The sequence below is a fragment of the Typopeltis vanoorti genome, chromosome 11 (genome assembly GCF_054136105.1).
Source record: "Typopeltis vanoorti isolate ZY-2024b chromosome 11, IOZ_Tvanoo_1.0, whole genome shotgun sequence".
In the NCBI taxonomy this organism is placed as follows: Eukaryota; Metazoa; Arthropoda; class Arachnida; order Uropygi; family Thelyphonidae; genus Typopeltis; species Typopeltis vanoorti.
This window is the reverse complement of record NC_143559.1, coordinates 116,512,225-116,533,606: the sequence shown is the minus strand read 5'-3', so window position 1 is coordinate 116,533,606 and position 21,382 is coordinate 116,512,225. Positions and strand designations below refer to the sequence as shown.

Genomic DNA, 21,382 nt, shown 5'->3' with positions numbered 1-21,382 from the left:
TCTAAAGAGACATCAAACGTTTTTGACTTTAGACACTGAAATTTTCTATGTGTAAGGTCTCCACAATGGATGCAAGGTTCAGGACAACAAAGTTATGAGTGACCTATTATAGCACAATTCCCACATTTATTCAACGGACAATCCTTTGCAGAGTGGCCATTCTGTTGGCATCGACTGCAAAGTCTTGTCATTCCAGAATAATTGACCATTATAGAGCAACCTTTGATGGTAACAAAATTGGGAATTGGTTTCTTCATGATAATTTTAATGTATATTTTATCTCCCTGCTCAATTGTAGGATACTTTGAAAAATTACTTTCGACCACTATTAGGACTTGACCAAATTCTTGGAAAGTTGTCTTTAAAGTCATCTATTTCTGCCGGGAGTTTTCTTAAGTAAACAATTTTAAGTCCTCCACCACCTATGGTGATGGGAAAGAACTTTTCATTTTCAAGCACAATTGGAGTTTCTAAAAGATTGTCTTTTGCTTTGTAATTGGTGGTGGTAACTTCATAAAGTCCTTTCTGGAAATCCCAGCAGTTTATGTTCTTGATACTGCTAACATCTACAATATCCACTAAAGTATCAGCGATGGTGTCAGGCTGAACTGCTTTTTTTAGTGTATCTGATGTCTCTATCAAGTTTTGCCATTTTGTGTTTTTCTGTAAGAACAGATACTACTTAAAGTTTTAGTCTAGGCAGCAATATATGGTAAGAACAGATGCTACATAAAACTTTAGTCCTGAAGCAAGAACAGTTCCTACCTACTATATAGTTTTAACTGCTTTATGAAAGACAGTACCTTCAAAGAACAGATACTACAAAGTAAGAGCTATGTAGGGCAGTCCCACCGTATAAGAGACGGTAGCACTGAAGATGTTACGGTGGGCTGTGATGAGTTCTCACTTGGTCTAAGCTTATAAACCTTTAGCCCTAACTGTATAGAACATATCGCCACCACTGGTCATTATTGCAAGTGGAGCCTGCAGGCTATATCCTCTGGCACGAATTGTGCAGAGGGGGTAAAGGTTATAAGCTGGAAGGCCAATGCAATGTGAGAGTCTCAATCACCTCTGGAAAAAAACACTAGTGTTTATCTTTGCCCCAGTCCGGGGATTTTGGTCATAAGGACCTTAGAAGCACACTGTTAAATAACAGGTACTACACTTTTTATTAGTCTACCAACTTACAATATCTTGTTTCCCATAAGGGACCCATGCAGATATCCAAGCTGATAAGAACAGATACTACACTTTGATATTAGCCAAAAGGCCGAGAAGCGACCCTTGGAGGGCAACGGAATGCAATGCTGTAGTCAATGAAGTTCTAACTGAGGCTCGGCTATTGCTGTTACCTTCTTGCCATGATCAAAGCTTTAATAACTCAATAACACCTTATCTCCACACTGTCCTCTACAGATAACGGGGAAGATGAAAAGCATTCTTGCTTTGCCCCTTTAAGCTAGTCCTTATAAGGAGCTTAATTGCTTGAAAATGCTAGATCGACCGTGAGATGCGGTGATTAATACCCTGGGAGGGTAATGGATGGCAATGCTGTGGCCAATGAAGTTCTAACTGAGGCTCGGCTATTGCTGTTACCTTCCTGCCATGATCAGAGCTTAGCTGAATAACAGCTTATCCTTACACTGTCCTCTACAGATAACAGGGAAGATGAAAAGCATTCTTGCTTCGCCCCTTTAAGCTAGTCCTTATAAGGATTATAAGGAGCTTAATTGCTCACCAAACTCCCTTTCCCAAATAACTCTCATTACAGACAAAGGGGAATATGAAAAGCACTTGTGCTTCACCCATCCTCACAGTAGCGTTAATGGTAAAAAACAAAAAATTCTTTTAAAGTGTGTAACCAACAAGTATTCATTGATGCAGTATACCGTAAAATGCAAATTATAAACACAATTCTTTATGTAAATAAAATTTATGTTTCTTTTTTAATGACAAATATATTCGAACACCTATTTAAATCACTCCGAAATCTAAAAGTTTTAAATAACGAGAAATGGATTTCTAGATTTTTATTTAATCGAGAATCTATGGACTTGGACGAAACTTGTTATCCTTAGCATCTTGAATAGGCTAAGACAGATCATCTGGAGAGTCTACGCTGAAAAGTAATCCAGCATAGTACCAAACCTGGTACTTTTTCAAGCCATTTCAATGTTTGAATAGGCAGTGGAAGCCTCACATCAGGTGAAGAAATTCACCTCCCACTTAAAAGCATTCATGAAGCATCCATGCCTATGAATGAGGAAGGATTTGAACCCTCAGCCTGTGGTTTACAGAGCGGATAGGCAACTCACTTAGGTCTGCTAAGGGTTATATACAAATGAGATTTTCAGACTTAAAATATCCTTAATTTTAATATTATTCTGTGTACAATACTATTCTGTGAAAATTATTATTATTATTATTATTATTGTTGTTGTTGTTGTTGTTGTTAAAATAAATATGCACACAAGATTCTTATTGTTAAACCAAACATTTTTAACAGAATATAGTTAAAGAAATGTTTGGTTTAACAATGGGAATATTATTTTATATGTGCATATTTATATAAGAATATACATGTGATAATCGGCTTTTACTCGGTTGTTGTGATACATTTTAAAAACATAGATTTAATGACTAAAAACCGAGATAACTTATAAAAATTTTAATAAGAATAATACGACAAGTTTCGGCTTATAACAGCCTTCCTCAGGTATTCTTAAAGGATAAGAATAGTAATAAACATTGAAGTATCTAAACAAACTGAAAATTACAGGTAAAAATTGCCACACATAATTGATACATAAAAAACGTTGTATTTTTCAAAGTTGTTCTAACAGGCGTGCCATTGTTTATTGCAAGAATGCGTGCAGGCTCACGTGAACGCCAATAATGAATAACTGCATCAATGCTATCTGGGATGTTATAACTCAAATTGTTATTTAAGTGGACAGGGTTCAGCAGGATTCCCCTTGATTCTACAATTTTCCTCTCAAACTCATAATCACAGCGAAAGATATTTTCTGATCTATCCCAGCAAACGGAGTGGCTTTGTTGATCATCATTAGGATTATTTGAAAAAAAGAACATGACTGGATAACGCAGTTGCATGAGATCTTTTGTATGAGATGTCTCTGTTATGCTCTTCTGAGAGAACGTCCTGATATTATATATCTATATTATATCATATATATATATATATATATATATAAATTCCAGAAAAAATTTCTTAATCGTTTTTTCAGAGTATCCATTTTGTTTAAAGATAAGAGTGAGGTGATTTATTTCTTTTTGTAGTTCATCTGGTTCATTCAAGAGAGAGCGTACTCTGTGTCCTAAGGTAGATATAATTCCAATTTTTTGTGGTGGAAAATGATGAGAAAGATTATGCAGATATCTATTAGTATGAGTAGGTTTTCTGTACATAGAGATTTTTAATCTTTCAGAGCATCGTGTAAGCATGACATCCAGGAAAGGTAAGGAGTTATTATTTTCTAGATCAGCAGTAAATTTTATATTAGGATGTTGGATGTTTCGATGATGAAGAAAATCTGTGAGAGACGTGTGCCAGTGATTCCAAATAATGAATATATCATCAACATATCGTTTCCAAACTTTTGGTTTAAATGAGAAGGAAGATATGACTTTCGTTTCAAAATCTTTAAGGAAGATGTTAGCTAGAACTGGGAACAAAGGATTACCCATTGCCAGGCCTTGTTTTTGTTGGTAAACGGAGTACTGATATCTGAAGTAACCAGAATGAATGCAATGTTTTAATAAAGTAAACATTTTTTTGGATAATTTGTCCTTTAGTAATGTAAGTACCTCGTCCGTAGGAACGTTAGTAAATAAAGATATGTCAAAACTTGCTAGAATGTCATTTTCATTGATGGGAACATCTTTTATATGCGGAACAAAATCCGTGGTGTTTTTGATGAAAGATGAAGATTTCTTGGAGAACCACTTGAGGTACTTTGCTAGATATTTTGAAGGTTTATACGTAGGTGAGTCAATTCCTTCTACAATTGGGCGAAGAGGGATGTTTTCTTTATGTATTTTGGGAACTCCATAGATGCGTGGGATAAGAGGATGTAGAAAGCGTAAAGAGAGGCGAACATTATGAAGTTCACTCGCAGTCTTTAACAAGTTGTTTGTACGGTTTTGTAATTCTCTTGTAGGATCTTCCTGAAGAATTGAATATGTCGTACTATCTCCAAGTAATTGAACATTTTGTTGTGGTAATCTTCGGCGTTGAGGATGACCGTGGAATTGCCTTTATCCGCAGGTAAAATAATAATGTTACTGTTCTGTTTTAGATTGTTAGGGCTTGTCTTTCAGCCAGAGAAATATTATCAGTTGGAGGTTTGGCATTATTTATAATGAAAATCGATTCAATACGAAGAAGTTTCGCCAAATGATTAGGAATGAGTGAACCTGCCTTTTCTATTTTTGTAAGGAGAGATTCTTTAGGGATAAAATTTGGTGAGGGAATGAAATTGAGACCTTTGCTAAGAATATTCGTTTCTGCATACGTTAAAATATGAGAAGATTTGTTCACTACAACTTTTTAAGGATTAAGACGGGCTTCATTATGACCAGATCTGTTTTGTATCCTTATTAGATTGTTAAATTTCCTGATAAGAATATATTTATTCTTGTTTTGTATTCGTGTGGCTTGTGCTTCACTGCTAATAATAAAATCATGTAAGTTAACATTATCCATAATTTCTTGAAGTTTTTGAGTTAAGGATCTTTTTGTGCTGAACAAAAAAGCTAAACAACGTTTTGTGTCGGAAATTCATTCGTTGAGGAGATCCATCTTAGCTTTACGGTAAATTCTTTTAGCGCGTTCCGTTGTTATCTTTTCTTGAAAAGAGATGAAATTGAGAAAAAACTGAATGGAACTTAAAACGTTTGAGGAACCACTAACCTGTTTATTTTTAATCCTATTTTCTTCAATGTTTTTTTTAAATTCCTTTGTATGTTCATTAGAGACGCCTCGTCGTTTAGGCTATAGATGTGCTAATCGGCTTTTACTCGGTTGTTGTGATACATTTTAAAAATATATATGTACATATTTATTTTAACGATAATAATAATAATAAATTTTTTTCACACTGATTATATTACATTTGATTATGAGTTGCATATAATATTAATAATTTTTTTTTAAATAATAATTTTATATTTTATTGATTGCTAAAATATTTATACATACAATAAACATCTTGTGTGACATTGCACCTTAACATTTTACAGAGTTCAGCACTAAGTGCTGCAATTCCTACATTGGATTTCAATTAAAATTTTTAATACATTTTTGCCTTTGTGTTATGTACTTACAACACATGTTCTTCTAATATTAACAACGAAGATTATACAGAATTTTTTGTATACTTTTTTATTTATTTATTTTATTTTTATTTTTATTTTAAGTTTGAGAAAGAGTGATTATACATACAAATTTCTGCATTTCTTATAAGGATTACTTGTAGGTGAATGAGGCAAGTTAATCCCACCTACTTCGAATCTTGGGTTAGCTTTTATGAACAGAGTGGAATTTAGCCTTCACTATTTGTGTTGTTGTTGCTGTTATGAGATGAAGGAATTGGATGCTAGTGATTTGTGATGTGTATATTAGTGTTAATGGTTTCTTAACTTTGTTCGTATATTTTCCAGAGTTCGTTTTTTAATGTTCTGTAGTTATCTACGTGTTTTAACTTTCTTGGTAGGTTGTTGAGTTGCGTGGGTATCTGATGTGATCTCACAAAAGAACCGTATGAGTTGTCGAAGGGTGTGGGGATGTAGAGGGTTGTGGTAGGTCGTGTTATACGATATGTATCTCTGTTGTTTCAATAGGTGAGGTTAAAGTGATTCCTTATTAATGTCATGTAGTGTTTCAGGTTTTTAATGCTCAGAATTCTGTGTATCGCCATGTGCTTCTCGGATATTGGTTGTTGCGTGTAAGGTGTCCAGATCACTGTTGACACGATTTTCCTGTGTAGTGTTTCTAATTTTGTTAGGTGGCTGTTTGATGTATTTGCATAAAATGTTATTCTGTATCTGAGTAGGGATTCGCAGATGCCGTGATATAAGAGTTTTTTATGTTGGGTGGAATAATATCTTTAACTTGGAAGAGTTTTGCTGCGATGATCCGGAGTTTGGTGTGTAGGTATTCTATATGCTTAGTCCATTTAAGGTGGGAATCTATATAGAGACCGAGGTATTCTGCGTGTGTTACAGGTTTGATTTCGGAACATGGGCAGGTATTTTTGTTGTTAATGCAGCGGTATGTATGACAATGTATCGATAATGATGCAAGGCGTATGATTCTTGGGTTGTGTATTATCAAAATCTGTGTTTTGGTGCTGTTGATTAGAATTGCGTTTTGGTGGAAGTATGTTGTGATTTCGTTTAGGTCTTGTTGTGATTTGCAGAGAACTGTGTTAATGTCTGTGTGGATTGCTAGTAGTGCAGTGTCATCTGAGTATTGAAATATTTGACTTCTTATGGATATGTTATGAACATCTTTAATGTATATGTTGAATAGAGTGGGTGATAATATGGCACCTTGAGGTACACCGTGTTTTACTTGTATACTCCGACTGTGACATGTACCTATTTTTGTTACTTGTGTTCTGTTTGAGAGTTAGTTCTTGAACCATGTATGCAGTGTTCCTCTTATACCTATTGAGTATAGTTTGGTGAGTAGTATGTCATGTTCAAGTGTGTCATATGCTTTGGTTAGGTCCAGCAGTATAAGGACGGCGTACTTGTTTTTGTCGAGAGCATTGTTTATTGTGTTGACGATGTCTTCTAATAAAGTAATGGTGCTTTTTGTGTTCTGAAAGCCGTATTGGTTTTGTGAGATGATGTTGTACTTCTGTAAATAGTTCTGTAGTCTGGTGTGTGTTATTTTTTCTAGAATTTTTGAGATGACTGGTAGTGTAGCTATTGCTCTGTAGTTCTGAGTATCGTTTCTTTTACCGTGTATGTATATTGGAGTAATTACTGCAGTTTTTAGTTGTTGTGGAATAATGCCTGTGTCGAATATTATGTTCACGAGTTTCAAAAGTATTGGATTTATTTGTTCAAAATGTGTCATAAGGTCTGTGAGTCTTATTTTGTCTATTCCTGGAGTGGTCTTTGGTTTTAGTTTTAGGAGTGCTTCTTTCAGTTCCTGTTTTGTTATGGGTGGAAAACACATCGTTTGTTGTTGACTTTGTGTCGGTAGTTTTTTGTTGATCGTTGGTAGTTTGTCTTTTTTGAGCTGTGTGATGTTTGTGAAAGCATGGTTGAATGAGTCTACTAGTTCCTCTTGGTTTGTGTCCTGACTGAAGCTTTTTCAATAAAATCTTGTGCTGAAGTTTTCTTTTTTCGAGTTACTAATTCGTTGAGTGTAGCCCATGTTTGCTTAATGTTGTCGTTATATTCCATGCATTTTTGGAAGTAGTATCGTCTTTTTGCCCTACGAATTTTTGTTTTAGTTTATTTCTTGTGTTTTTGTATAAAGCTTGTAAATGTGTGTTACTGGGTGACTTTTTTAAATTTTTTCCATAGATTTTCTTTCTCAGTAATAGTATTTAGCATGTCATCATTTATCCATGGATTGTTGTCTGTTTGTCGCCTCGTTTGTGTAGGTTTTGTTGCTTTCTTGTATATTTCTGTGAACTTTAGTTGAAAATTCTCGTATAATTTACAGGATTGTTTATTTTAAGTAGGGAATTCCAGTCTGTATTTTTTACTTGGTTATCGACAATGCTCTTTTGTATGATCGAGTTTTGTCGACTTTTGTGGTGGTGGGAGAAGGGGTAGGAAACGTAATAAAACGAAGTTGAGACAAAGTAGTGATCGGCAATTTTGACGTTAATTACTGATGATGTATATGTATGGATGGGAGCCCGTATGTTGATATGATCAATGCATGATTGTGTTAGTTAGTTATTGAGTATTTCTTCTCTTGTTGGGGAGTTAATGGTAGGATTTATGTCGTACTGACTTAGTATATCAAGATATGTGTTAGTGGTTGAGGAAGCGTGGTCAAGAGTATTTATGTTAATATCTCCTATTAGGATGAGCCTGTGTGTTGTACGCGGGTCAATGCCACTTAGCCATGTTTCTATCTCTTGAATAAAACTGAGTGGATTATTATCTGGGGGTTTGTGTATTGTGTTTAATGTGTATGTGATACTATTGTGGCTATTTGTGAGTTCAAAAATTAGTGTTTCCGCATGTTCGAAGTGAGTTTGTTTTTCTGTCACATTGTATTTTTCTTTGATAAATGCCACAATGCCACCTCCTCTTTTGTTTGGTCCGCATAAATTATAGGTTTGATAATTATTTATGTTGTATGCGTAAATTTCTGTGTCGTTTATTGCAACTGCGGTCAGTATTAGCGCATCTATGTTTATCATGGTATAATTGAGATGTGTTGTCAATGTAAGCCAGTGTTTTTTTATACTTCTTAGGTTTGTGTGTATGATTGTGAAGTTGGTGTTGGTGGAAATGTTGTCTGACCATTTCTTCAAAGAGTCAAAAACCTTGAAGTTTATGCTGTCTGACTGGATATGTTCGCCTATGTTTGAGATCTCCATTATATAGTTTTTAAATGAGTTCTAATCTTATTCTTAAGGATGCAAAGAGTTAGTGTTTTACATTGGTAGGCTGTGTAAGTCGGATTCCCTTGTAATTATGTATACTCGAGTATTTTCATTCTTTCTCAAAACTATCTGGGAATTTTTTGTCCACAGGAACTTGTAGTTTTTCTCAGTTTTTGTCTTCTTTGATTGGTATAGAAGATTTTTGAAGTGTGGAGTCCAGTGTTCCGTTATAGAGATTGGAGTTGGGAGTTTCTTATCAGTTAGGATCGTTCTTGTCGGCCTTGTTTTCTTGCTTGGTATAAGAATGGAATCTCTCAGATTTCTGTTGGTAAAACGAGCGATGATTGGTGGCGGTCTCTCTTTATTTTTTTATGGGCCTCGGTTGATATCAGTTGATGAATATTTTTTTTGATCTGTTAAAATATTCAGAGATACAATAAACATCTTGAGTGACATTGCAACTTATAGTTTTACAGAATTCAGCGCATGCTACATTTTCTACATTGGATTTCAATTAAAATGTTTAAAAGTACTTTTTGCCTCTGTATTATGTATTTACAACACATCATCTTCTAATATTTACTATAAAGATTATACAGAATTTTTGAATATTGAATATACTTAATAATAATAATAATAATAAAAATAATTTATTTATTTATTTTATTTATTTTTTATGTGTCAGATAAATTGCATATATAGATGCTGTAATGATTATATATATAATATTTATAATACATTACAATTGTGGATAACAGATACTTGCAAGTTAATAATTTTTTTCCTCGAAGCTTAGGAGCTTATCTGAGGAAGATAATAGATGATAGATCGTGGTTGTTTCTAGGTTATGTTCCCATACTGGTCACATGCCAGGTGTTGATTAAACTGTTTGTTGGTACGTGCTTGGAAGACTTCAACTGCTACTACAGTTTATCTTTTTTTTTTGTTGTTTTTTGTGCAGATAGGGTTGGATTTAGACGTGGTGTGTTTGTTTCTTTGTATTCTTGTAGTGATGGCTTTTTGGGAGGGGCTTTGTCATATTTTTGTGTGTGTGTGTGTGTGTGCGTGTGTGTGTGTGGAAGGAGAGAGAAAGAGGAATTGCTCTAATTTTCATTCTCGTTATAATATTTATATAGTGCCTGTTTCAGCTCTCTGTATGTTCCTAGGTTTCTGTTGTCGAACGGCAGTTTGTTTATCATGTCAGGTACGTAGAAGTTTCGGGTGGCTTTGCCGTGGTGATTACTGTACTTATATGTTATGTAGTTTGTTGACTGTGGTCTTGTTATTTGATATGTTGTTCTGGTTACTCTATATGTTGGGCTGTAGTAGTGTTTTAACATGACTGTGTAGTGGCGTAAGTGTTCCACCTTAAATATTTTATGTTTTGTCCGTGCTTCCTGCATAAGAGTGGGTTGTTCCCAGAATATCAGTTTTATCATTTTATCTTGCAACCATTGTAGCCTGTTAAGTCTGTAGTCTGCACAGAATAAGTACGATGTGATTGCATATCTTAAAATGTTTTCACATAATGCTTTATAGATTAGTATTTTTATGTGGGTTGGGGCAATGTCTTTTAATCTGTATAGTTTGCTTGCTATTATCCTAAGCTTGGTATGTAGGTACTTTGTATGGCTATACCAACTTTGATCAGCATCGAAGTGAAGTCCAAGATAGCGTGTTGTTTTCACCTGAGTGATGGTTGTGATTTTAGGTTTTGCACTTTGTGTATAGGAGGATGAATGTTTGATAGTGAGATAGTTAGTTTCTATGGGCAGGGTTTGGGGGTTTTTGAATACCATTAGCTTTGTTTTTCCAGGAGTTATATATATGCCATTTTCGGTTAACCAGTTAGTGATTTGATTGATTTCGTGTTGCATATTTTTGTAAGCGATTTTTGCAGTGTTGTGAATGGACACTATGGCAGTGTCGTCTGCATACTGGAAGATTTTACTTTTTAGGGGGAGTTGGCTTATGTCGTGTGTGTATATGTTAAATAGAATGGGAGATAGGACAGCTCCTTGCGGTACTCCACAGGTTACATGTACCTCTTTGCTGTGTGCTGATCCTATACGTGTGATGTGCTTTCTGTTTTTCGTGTATGCTTTAAACCACTGGAGTAGACGACCTCCAATTCCGATATGGGTAAGTTTCGTTAACAAGGTTTTATGTGTTAATGTGTCAAATGCTTTTGTTAGGTCAATGAATACCACTAATGTTATTCTATTTTTATCCAATGCAGCGTTTATTAGATCTGTGAAATATTCCAGGAGTGTTGCTGTTACTTTATTTTTTTGAAAGCCATATTGTGTTTTGGGTATGATTTGAAATTTTTCAACGTATGTGGAGAGTTTCTGATGTACAATGCGCTCCATGATTTGGTTGATTACAGGCAGCGTGGCGATAGGTCTGTAATTACTTATTATGTTTCTTTTTCCCTGTTTGTGTATGGGTGTGATTAATGCAGTCTTCAGTGTTTCAGGTATGTGTACCGTTTCGAAGATTTTATTTAACAGTTTTTGTATAACTGGAAGTAGGTCGGTTGAGTGTTTCTTGATGTCTTTTGGTCTGATTCCGTCTATCCCTGGTCCTTTGTTAGGATTAATTTGTTGAATTGCCAGTGATAGTTCTTCCTTTGTTACTGTGGGGAACCACATCGACTGGGTTGCTCGTGGACCTAGTGGAGAATGTTCGTATGTGTGAAGAAAGGTTGTTTCTTGTAGCTTTTGGACAGAGTTCACGAAGTGCTGATTAAAGTTTTTTGCCAACTGTTTGAGGGATTTGTGGTTGCAGGCAAAGCTGTGTTTTATTGTTTCTGTGGCAGTGGTTCTGTGTATATTGTCCAGCATTTCATTAATCAGGTGCCAGGTTTCCATTATGTCATTCTGTGCTGTTGTTAATTTGTTGCTGTAATAGTTTCTTTTTGCCGTTCGAATCTGGGTTGTTAGGAGATTCCGTTTTCTTTTGTGTTCAGCTTTTAAAGCGATATTGTTCGGTGACTTCTTAAGTTGTTGCCATAGGGCATCTTTTCTTTGTATGTCTGTTAATAGTGTTGTGTGTTATCCATGGATTTTGTTTCGTTTGGGGGCGTATTTTTATTTTTGTTAATGCTTTGTTGTATATTTTGTTAAATGCAAGTTTAAGATTATTATATACAGCTTCAGCAGAGTCTAAAGATGCTATCTGCATCCAGTCTGTTTTTCTGATTTCATCGTTCACTATTGCTTCGTTTACAATGCTATGATACTGCTTTGTAGTCTCAGTGATTTTTATGGGTTCTGGTTCAGTGTGTAACTGCATGCTGTGAAATAATGGTCTGTACTTTGCATGTTATGACGGCTTCTGTGTGGCTGTTTGGAGGGGCCCTTATATTTATATGATCAATGCAGGTTGAGGTTGTTGTGTTTCCGACTATCTCTTCTCGTGTATACGACTGTATGGATGGGGTTATGTTATATGCCGATAATAGGTCTAGGTATTGTTCTGTGTTGTTATTTATGTTACTAATGTTTATATTAATGTCTCCTATTATTATCAAGTATTTTGAGGTGCCTACTTTCGTGGCTGAAATCCATCTGTTTAATTCTTCTAGGAATTTTGTGGTGCTTAAGTTGGGTGGTCTATATATTGCGTTTAATATCAGGGAGTTTTCTTGTTTGATGTTTTTAATTTCGATGCGTATGTTTTCTGCGTATTCCAATTTATAGTTTATTTCTGTTACTTCTAGTTTATGTTTGGTAAATATTATTATACCACCGCCTCGTTTTGTTTGTCTGCAGTGTTTGTGTTGTTGGAAGTGTGGCATTTGGTAGGAGGATGCCTCTTCGTTTGTCGTAGATACTTCAGTCAGTATTAAAATGTCCATTTCGTCTATATCTTCCTTCAAATAAGCTTGCAGGGTCAGCCAGTATTTTTGAATACTTGTAATGTTGATGTGGAGAATAGATAGTCCTTTATTGGGGATTGTCAGTTTTTTCCATTCTGATATTGATTTCAGAATGTGGAAATTATCAGGTTCCGGGGTGATTACGTCTGCTTGATGGTGTGCATTCATGTTGGTTGGGGTGCTGGTCCTTCTTTACGAGTTGTCAATATTCCTTTCAATGTGACAGCCTGTTGAGGTCATCTACGGATTTTATTTCGATTGGTTTTGAGTCTTGTGTCTTTCTAAGGAATATTTTGTTGTCTCTTATCCATATAAACTGGTAATTGTTTTCTGTTTTTACTTTCCTTGCTAGGTAGAATATTTTCTGATAGTGTGGAGTAAGGTATTCAGACAAGTACAGTATATTGGTGTGTTGTCGTGGTCTCCTTTCAGATCCTTTACTACTGGATTTTTAATCCTGCTAGCTTTTATAAGTGTAGTTTTTGTTAGGCTGTTGGTGAGTCGCACTACGACGGGAGAAGGACGGGTATTATTTTCTCTTTTCCTTTTTTGTGGTAACCGATACACTGACTGGATGTCTCTTGGTTCAATGGGGGAGCCGATTTTTTGGCTTAGTTGTATTACAGTGTCTCTTAGAGGTTCCGTAGCTATTTCTGGGAGATCATTTATGAGGAGGTCATATTTGTGCTGCTGTTGGTTTGAGAGCTCGTACTGTTGGTTTAGAGAGTTTAGTTCTTGCCTTAGGTCCTTTGTCTCTTTAATTAAATTATGCTGTCTTTCAGTTAGCTCTTTGACGCAGTTTTTAATTTCTCTAACGGTCTGTAAGATATCTTCTATCGAGTTATTATTAAATTTAATAAATTTCTCGTATTGGTTAAATTTTTCTGTAATTTGTGCGGTATGTTTTTTAAATAGTTCTCCGACAAAATCGATTAAATAGTCTTTTAGGTTTTGTAATCTATTTTCAAGTAATGCATTTAAAGTTGGCTCACCTGGGTTTCCGTTGTTGTTTTCTTCGTTTTTAATTCCCTCTGTTGTTGATAGCTGTTTACAGCCTGCGGTTGTTTTCTGCATTGGCTGTTTTCCGCCTACGGTCAAAGGCGACATGCCTTTGTTGTCTCTGCAATGGGCATACTTCCAATCGTCACGATTCTTGTTTGATTTTCGCTGCCAAGTAGCCTTAGACAATCCTGAACGTAGAAAATACATGTTTCTTTGGCAGTTCCTACATGATAATTGCCACATTCTGAAATCAATAGCGGAATGGAAACAAGTGACAATCCCCCAAAAAGGACTATCTATTCTCCACATCAACATCAGAAGCATTCAAAAATACTGGCTGACCCTGCAAGCTTATCTGAAGGACGATATAGACGAAATAGACATTTTAATACTGACTGAAGTATCTACGACAAACGAAGAGGCATCCTCCTACCAAATGCCACACTTCCAACAACACAAACATTGCAGACAAACAAAACGAGGCGGTGGTATAATAATATTTACCAAACATAAACTAGAAGTAACAGAAATAAACTATAAATTGGAATACGCAGAAAACATACGCATCGAAATTAAAAACATCAAACAAGAAAACTCCCTGATATTAAACGCAATATACAGACCACCCAACTTAAGCACCACAAAATTCCTAGAAGAATTAAACAGATGGATTTCAGCCACAAAAGTAGGCACCTCAAAATACTTGATAATAATAGGAGACATTAATATAAACATTAGGGACATAAATAACAACACAGAACAATACCTAGAGCTATTATCGGCATATAACATAAACCCATCCATACAGTCGTATACACGAGAAGAGATAGTCGGAAACACAACAACCTCATCCTGCATTGATCATATAAATATAAGGGCCCCTCCAAACAGCCACACAGCAGCCGTCATAACATGCAAACTGGCAGACCATTATTTCACAGCATTGCAGTTACACACTGAACCAGAACCCATAAAAATCACTGAGACTACAAAACAGTATCATAGCATTGTAAACGACGCAATAGTGAACGATGAAATTAAAAAAACAGACTGGATGCAAATAGCATCTTTAGACTCTGCTGAAGCTGTATATAATAATCTTAAACTTGCATTTAACAAAATATTTAACAAAGCATTAACAAAAATAAAAATACGCACCCAAACGAAACAAAATCCATGGATAACAGACAACATAATACCAGACATACAAAGAAAAGATGCCCTATGGAAACAACTTAAGAAGTCACCGAACAATATCGCTTTAAAAGCTGAATTCAAAAGAAAACGGAATCTCCTAACAACTCAGATTAGAACGGCAAAAGGAACTATTACAGTAACAAATTAACAACAGCTCAGAATGACATAAAGGAAACTTGGCACCTGATTAATGAAATGCTGGACAATATACACAGAACCACTGCCTCAGAAACAATAAAACACAGCTTTGCCTGCGACCCCAAATCCCTCAAACAGTTCGCAAACAACTTTAATCAGCACTTCGTGAACTCTGTCCAAAAGCTACAAGAAAAACCTTTCTTCACACATACGAACATTCTCCACTAGGTCCACGAGCAACCCAGTCGATGTGGTTCCCTACAGTAACAAAGGAAGAACTATCACTGGCAATTCAACAAATTAATCCTAACAAAGGACCGGGGATAGACGGAATCAGACCAAAAGACATCACGAAACACTCAACCGACCTACTTCCAGTTATACAAAAACTGTTAAACAAAATCTTCGAAACGGGACACATACCTGAAACACTGAAGACTGCATTAATCACACCCATACACAAACAGGGAAAAAGAAACATAATAAGTAATTACAGACCTATCGCCACGCTGCCTGTAATCAACCAAATCATGGAGCGCATTGTTCATCAGAAACTCTCCACATACGTTGAAAAATTTCAAATCATACCCAAAATACAATATGGCTTTCAAAAAAATAAAGGAACAGCAACACTCCTGGAAGATTTCACAGATCTATTAGACGCTGCATTGGATAAAAACAGAATAACATTATTGGTATTCATTGACCTAACAAAAGCATTTGACACACTAACACACAATACCTTGTTAACGAAACTTACCCATATCGGAATTCGAGGTCGTCTACTCCAGTGGTTTAAAGCATACACGAAAAACAGAAAGCACATCACACGTATAGGATCAGCACACAGCAAAGAGGTACATGTAACCTGTGGAGTACCGCAAGGAGCTGTCCTATCTCCCATTCTATTTAACATATACACACACGACATAAGCCAACTCCCCCTAAAAAGTAAAATCTTCCAGTACGCAGACGACGCGGCCATAGTATGCATTCACAACAATGCAAATATCGCTTAAAAAATATGCAACACGACATCAATGAAATCACTAACTGGTTCACCGAAAACGGCATATATATAAACCCTGTGAAAACAAAGCTAATGATATTCAAAAACCCCCAAAACCTGCCCATAGAAACTGAGTATCTCACTATCAAACATTCATCCTCCTATACACAAAGTGCAGAACCTAAAATCACAACCATCACTCAGGTGAAAACAACACGCTATCTTGGACTTCACTTCGATGCTGATCAAAGTTGGTATAGCCATACAAAGTACCTACATACCAAGCTTAGGATAATAGCAAGCAAACTATACAGATTAAAAGACATTGCCCCAACCCACATAAAAATACTAATCTATAAAATATTATGCGAAAATATTTTAAGATATGCAATCACATCATACGCATTCTGCGCGCACTACAGACTTAACAGGTTACAATGGTAGCAAGATAAAATGGTAAAACATATATTCTGGGAACAACCCACTCTTATGCAGGAAGCACGGACAAAACTAAAATATTTAAGGTGAATCACTTATGAAATTAAACAGTCATATTAAAACATTACAACAGCCCAACTTATAGAGCAACCAGAGCAACATATCAAATAACAAGACCCTATTCAACAAACTACATAACATATAAGTACAACAATCACTACGGCAAAGCCACCCGAAACTTTTACGTACCTGACATGATAAACAAACTGCCGTTACAACAGAAACCTAGGAACATACAGAGAGCTGAAACAGGCGCTATATAAATATTATAGCGAGAATGAAAATTTGAGCAATTCCTGTTTCTCTCCCCCCACCACCACACATACACCACACACACACACACACACCTATGACAACTCCCCCTCTCAAAACTGTCACAAAGAAACAAACACACCATTTCTAAATCCAACCCTATTTGCACAAAACAAAAAAAAAAGTTAAACTGTAATAGCAGTCGAAGTCTTCCAAGCACATACAAACAAATAGTAAAATCAACACCTGGCTAGTGACCAGTATAGGAACATAGCTATGAAACCAACACCCTCTGTCATCTATTATCTTCCTCAGATAAGCTCTGCTAAGCTTCGAGGAAGAAAATTATTAACTTGCAAGTATCTGTTATACACACTTGTAATGCGTTATAAATATTATATATATATAATTACTACAACAACTATGTATGCAATTCATCTGAGACATTAAAAAAATAATAATAAATAAATAAATTATTATAATTACTTAAATTAATTTGCCGAAATGAAGCTTATTAGCTCTTTATATTTAAGTAATTATTATTATAATATAAGAGCCTGTGTAGCTCAGCGGATGTGGCGTTTGCACACCGCCGCGCTTGGCCGCACGAAGGAAGACTTGGTTTCGAGTCTAGTCGGCGACTAGAGGAAATTTTTCTAAGCCTTTTTTCGACCGGTTCCCGAGTTAGTCGATCTCTGGCACGGGCAAGCAGGTTTTTCCTCCCGGAAACTCGGGTTTTTCGTCCTGTAAACTCAAGAAAATCGACCGTAGAACCCACATTATTTCAGACATTAAATATATTGTGTTAGGGTTAGGGACCACGAGATGGCGGCACATTTCAGCCGTCTCTCTTCACTGCGTACCGCTTAATTAGTGATAGCCTTGGGCCATCTGTCTCTGATTGGGTACCAGTGGAGATTGAACTGCCCACTCAGTCTCCAAAAGTTAGATAGGGCTAAATGGCCTCGCCTACTCCCGTATACGGGAATAAAAAGGCGTTAGCTGATTTTTTTTTTTTTTTTTTTTGTATATTCTAAATTCAAAAATTCTGTATAATCCTTATTGTAAATATTGTAAATATTATTATTGTATGCAATTTATACTGAGATATAATAAAATGTTTAAAAAAATTATTATTATTATTATTATTATTATTATTATTATTATTATAGCCTAATAAACCATATACACAACAAACTCCGAACAATGACTTGCGCACTCTACAGGTTAAAAGACATAGTTCCCACACGCCGAAAACACTAATATACAAAGCACTATGCCAAAATATACTAAGATACGCTATAACAATGTATGCTTTCGGTGCACCCTAGAAAACTAAATAGAGTAATCTCATGACAGTACAAAATAATAAAACTGATCTTTTGGGAACAAAGAGACAATAACGACTTTATATACATTGCAATGGCAGAACACAAAATCCTGACAGCAAAACATTTATGTCACTATGCAGCTTTGCTGAAACATTATTTCGATGCCAACGACAGGAGAGTCAGAAATACACATCGCATAACAAGACCTCAGGCAACTAATTATATCTCATATAAATACAATGATCACTACGGAAAGGCCACACGAAACTTCTACATCCCAGACATGATAAACAAATTACCTTTTGAATACAGAAACCTTACAAACTACAATAGCCAAAAATATCTCGAAGTACATACTATGAACAAGAAACACGCACCCAAAATGACATACAAACTTAATGAAACACAATATATTCGTTCAGACCTCCAGTAAGAGACGCATCAAAACTTTCCAAGTTATTGTATGTATGTATGTGTGTGTGTGTGCATGCGCGCGCGAATTTCTTAATCATAGGTTTCGTAGCTTCCCAACGCAGCAAAAAAAACAATAAATAATAACCAACTGGTGTCATCCTCAGATAAGCATACATGTAAGCTTCGAGGATGAAAGCAGAGAAATTAGTTCTCATCCAAGATGTATCATATGTAACCAAATGCATGTAATTTACGTATCATATGTAAACCAATATATGTAATGTATGTATTATAAGTAAACAAATGTAGGTAATGTAAGTATCATATGTAAACCAATGTAAGTAATGCATCATATGTAATCAAATGTATGTAATGTTTTTAATTACTGCAACAAATGTATGCAATGTAAAAAAAAAAAATATATATATATATATATATATTGTGTAAATATTTTAGTATTCCATTCAATAAATCAATAAATTACTATTACTATTATAAAAAAATTATTATTGTTATTATTATTATTATTATTATTATTAGTAGTAGTAGTAGTAATAGTAGACGTAGTAGTAGTAGAAGTAATAGATTGCCACCTTAAATGGACAAAACATATAGAATACCTATATACCAAACTCCGGATCATCGCAGCAAAACTCTTCCAAGTAAAAGACATTATTCCATCCAACATTAAAAAAACAACTCTTACGGTATCTGCGAATCCTTACTCAGATACGATATAACAGTTTATGCAAACACATCAAACAGCCACCTAACAAAATTAGAAACATTAAATAGGAAAATTGTGTCAACAGTGATTTGGACACCTTACACGCAACAACCAATATCCGACCAGCAGATGGCTATCCACAGAATCCTGAGCATTAAAAACCTGAAACACTGCATAACGTTAATAAGGATCAACATCACCTCTAGAAACAACAGAGACACATATCGTATAACACTACCTAAAACAACTCTCTGCATCCCCACACCCTTCAACAACTCATACGGTTCTTTTGTGAGATCACATCAGATACCCACGCAACTCAACAACCTACCAAGAAAGTTAAAACACGTAGATAACTACAGAACATTAAAAAACGAACTCTGGAAAATATACCAACAAAGTTAAGAAACCATTAACACTAATATACACATCGCAAATCACTAGCATCCAATGCCAACATCCCATACATAAACAGTAGCAACAACACAAATAGTGAAGGCTAATCCCACTCTCTTCATAAAAGCTAACCCAAGCTTCGAAGTAGGTGGGATTAATCCGCCTCATTCATCAACACGTAATCCTCATAATCAAAGACTGCAAATTGCGTTAACAAAACAATCAGTACGGTTTATAATAATAATGAAGATGCAGATATTAAAACAACTGTGTATATGTAAATTGGCTGTATAATAATAAGCTACGATATTGATATTGATATTGAATAAAATTATGTACATTTATATTTATAAAAATCACTGTACTCTACATTTTGTACTGAACAGAAAATGTAATAGTATACTGTATTGTATATATATATATGTATATACTCTGTATGATGATAAATAAAATGTTATTACAGTTTAAAAAAAGTAGAAGTAGTATAAGCGTGTTCTTAGAAGTGACAATTTAACAATAAGTATCACTCGTTTTCCATGGAACACACTGCATTCATATCCACTTTTAGCAGAGTATTACTTGATGTAAAGAATTCTTTTCTATGACAGCATCGAGTCTCTGATACTATCACCGCCTCCTCACTTTATTACTTGTAAACATAATAGCAGATATAGGATGCATTGGTTTATTATATGTAAATGTGCATAACTTAATTTTCTACTACCAGAGGTCACCCTTATCGATGAAACATACGTGAACTCTTTATTCTGTATTCTTTCTGTATATTTGTATGTAACATAGCAACAACTTTTGGGAATTTCAGTATTGTATAAAATTTTGATCGTGGTTAGGAAACCCTATGGATATTGTCATTTGGGCTCTTCTTTCCTTCATTCTTCATGTGGTGGTTATATTCTTTATGGAACGTCCAATTTATAGCTTCTCGAGGAAATGCCAATATCTGCTTTTGAGAATCCCACTCTTAAGTTTCCGTCATCTTTCTTATACTTTTAGAGCGTCCCAGAAACATCGTTTTTATAACGACTACAACGGTCTTCGCAGAGAAAATGAAATATCGACGGATACTCATTTCACAAATAAGTGGAGTCTTTATTGTCTTCTTCGATGCTTGAGCACTCTTGGTTTTCAGATGGCAACATACTTTGTTTTTTGGGAGCAAACTACTATCGCGATAGGCAATAGCAAATTTAAAATCAACGTAATTTGCCAAGAATTTGGCATGAAGCTCTTAAAAGGACTGGCTAGATAGGCGAAGCAAGAATGCTTTTCACATTCCCCGTTATTTGTAGAGGACAGTGTAACATAGGGTGTTATTCAGCTATATAAAACTCTGATCATGGCAGGAGGGTAACAGCAATAGCCGAGCCTCAGTTAAAACTTCATTGGCTACAGCATTGCCATCCATTACCCTCCCTGAGTACCCACTTTAGTCGCCTCGTATGACATGCTTTTTTTTTCGTTATGAAGTCCTTATAAGGACTGGCTTAAAGGAGCGAAGCAGCAAGAGTTCTTTTTATCTTCCCCGTTATCTGTAGAGGACAGTGTAAGAATAAGGTGTTATTGAGCTATTATAGCTCTGATCATGGTAGGAGGGTAACATCAATAGCCGAGCCTCAATTAGAACTTCATTGGCTATAAGGTGTTATTGAGCTATTAAAGCTCTGATCATGAAAATAGGAGGGTAACATCAACAGCCGAGCCTCAGTTAGGACTTCATTGGCTACAACATTGCTCCATTATCCTCCAAGAGTTTCCATTTGCTTTACCAACCTCGGAATGAAGGGTAATATTAACATTCTTATTAGCAATGTATATGATAAATAATTATTGGTGTGTTATAAAATAACTATTGATATGCTATTTAATAATATCTTTTGTAATATGTTTTTCTTTATTAATATTTAAGTT

General features: G+C 35.3%; 1 protein-coding gene and 1 non-coding gene across 2 annotated transcripts in view; one reads left to right on the top strand and one right to left on the bottom strand.

Annotated features, from left to right (window-relative positions):
- Positions 1–21,382, top strand: part of LOC150101972 (glycine receptor subunit alpha-2-like) — a 156,395-nt gene that overhangs the window by 87,986 nt on the left and 47,027 nt on the right. The window lies entirely within an intron of this gene.
- On the bottom strand, positions 1,095–1,285 carry LOC150101973 (U2 spliceosomal RNA). The gene has a single exon (XR_016549108.1). It is a non-coding gene; the product is annotated as a U2 spliceosomal RNA (small nuclear RNA).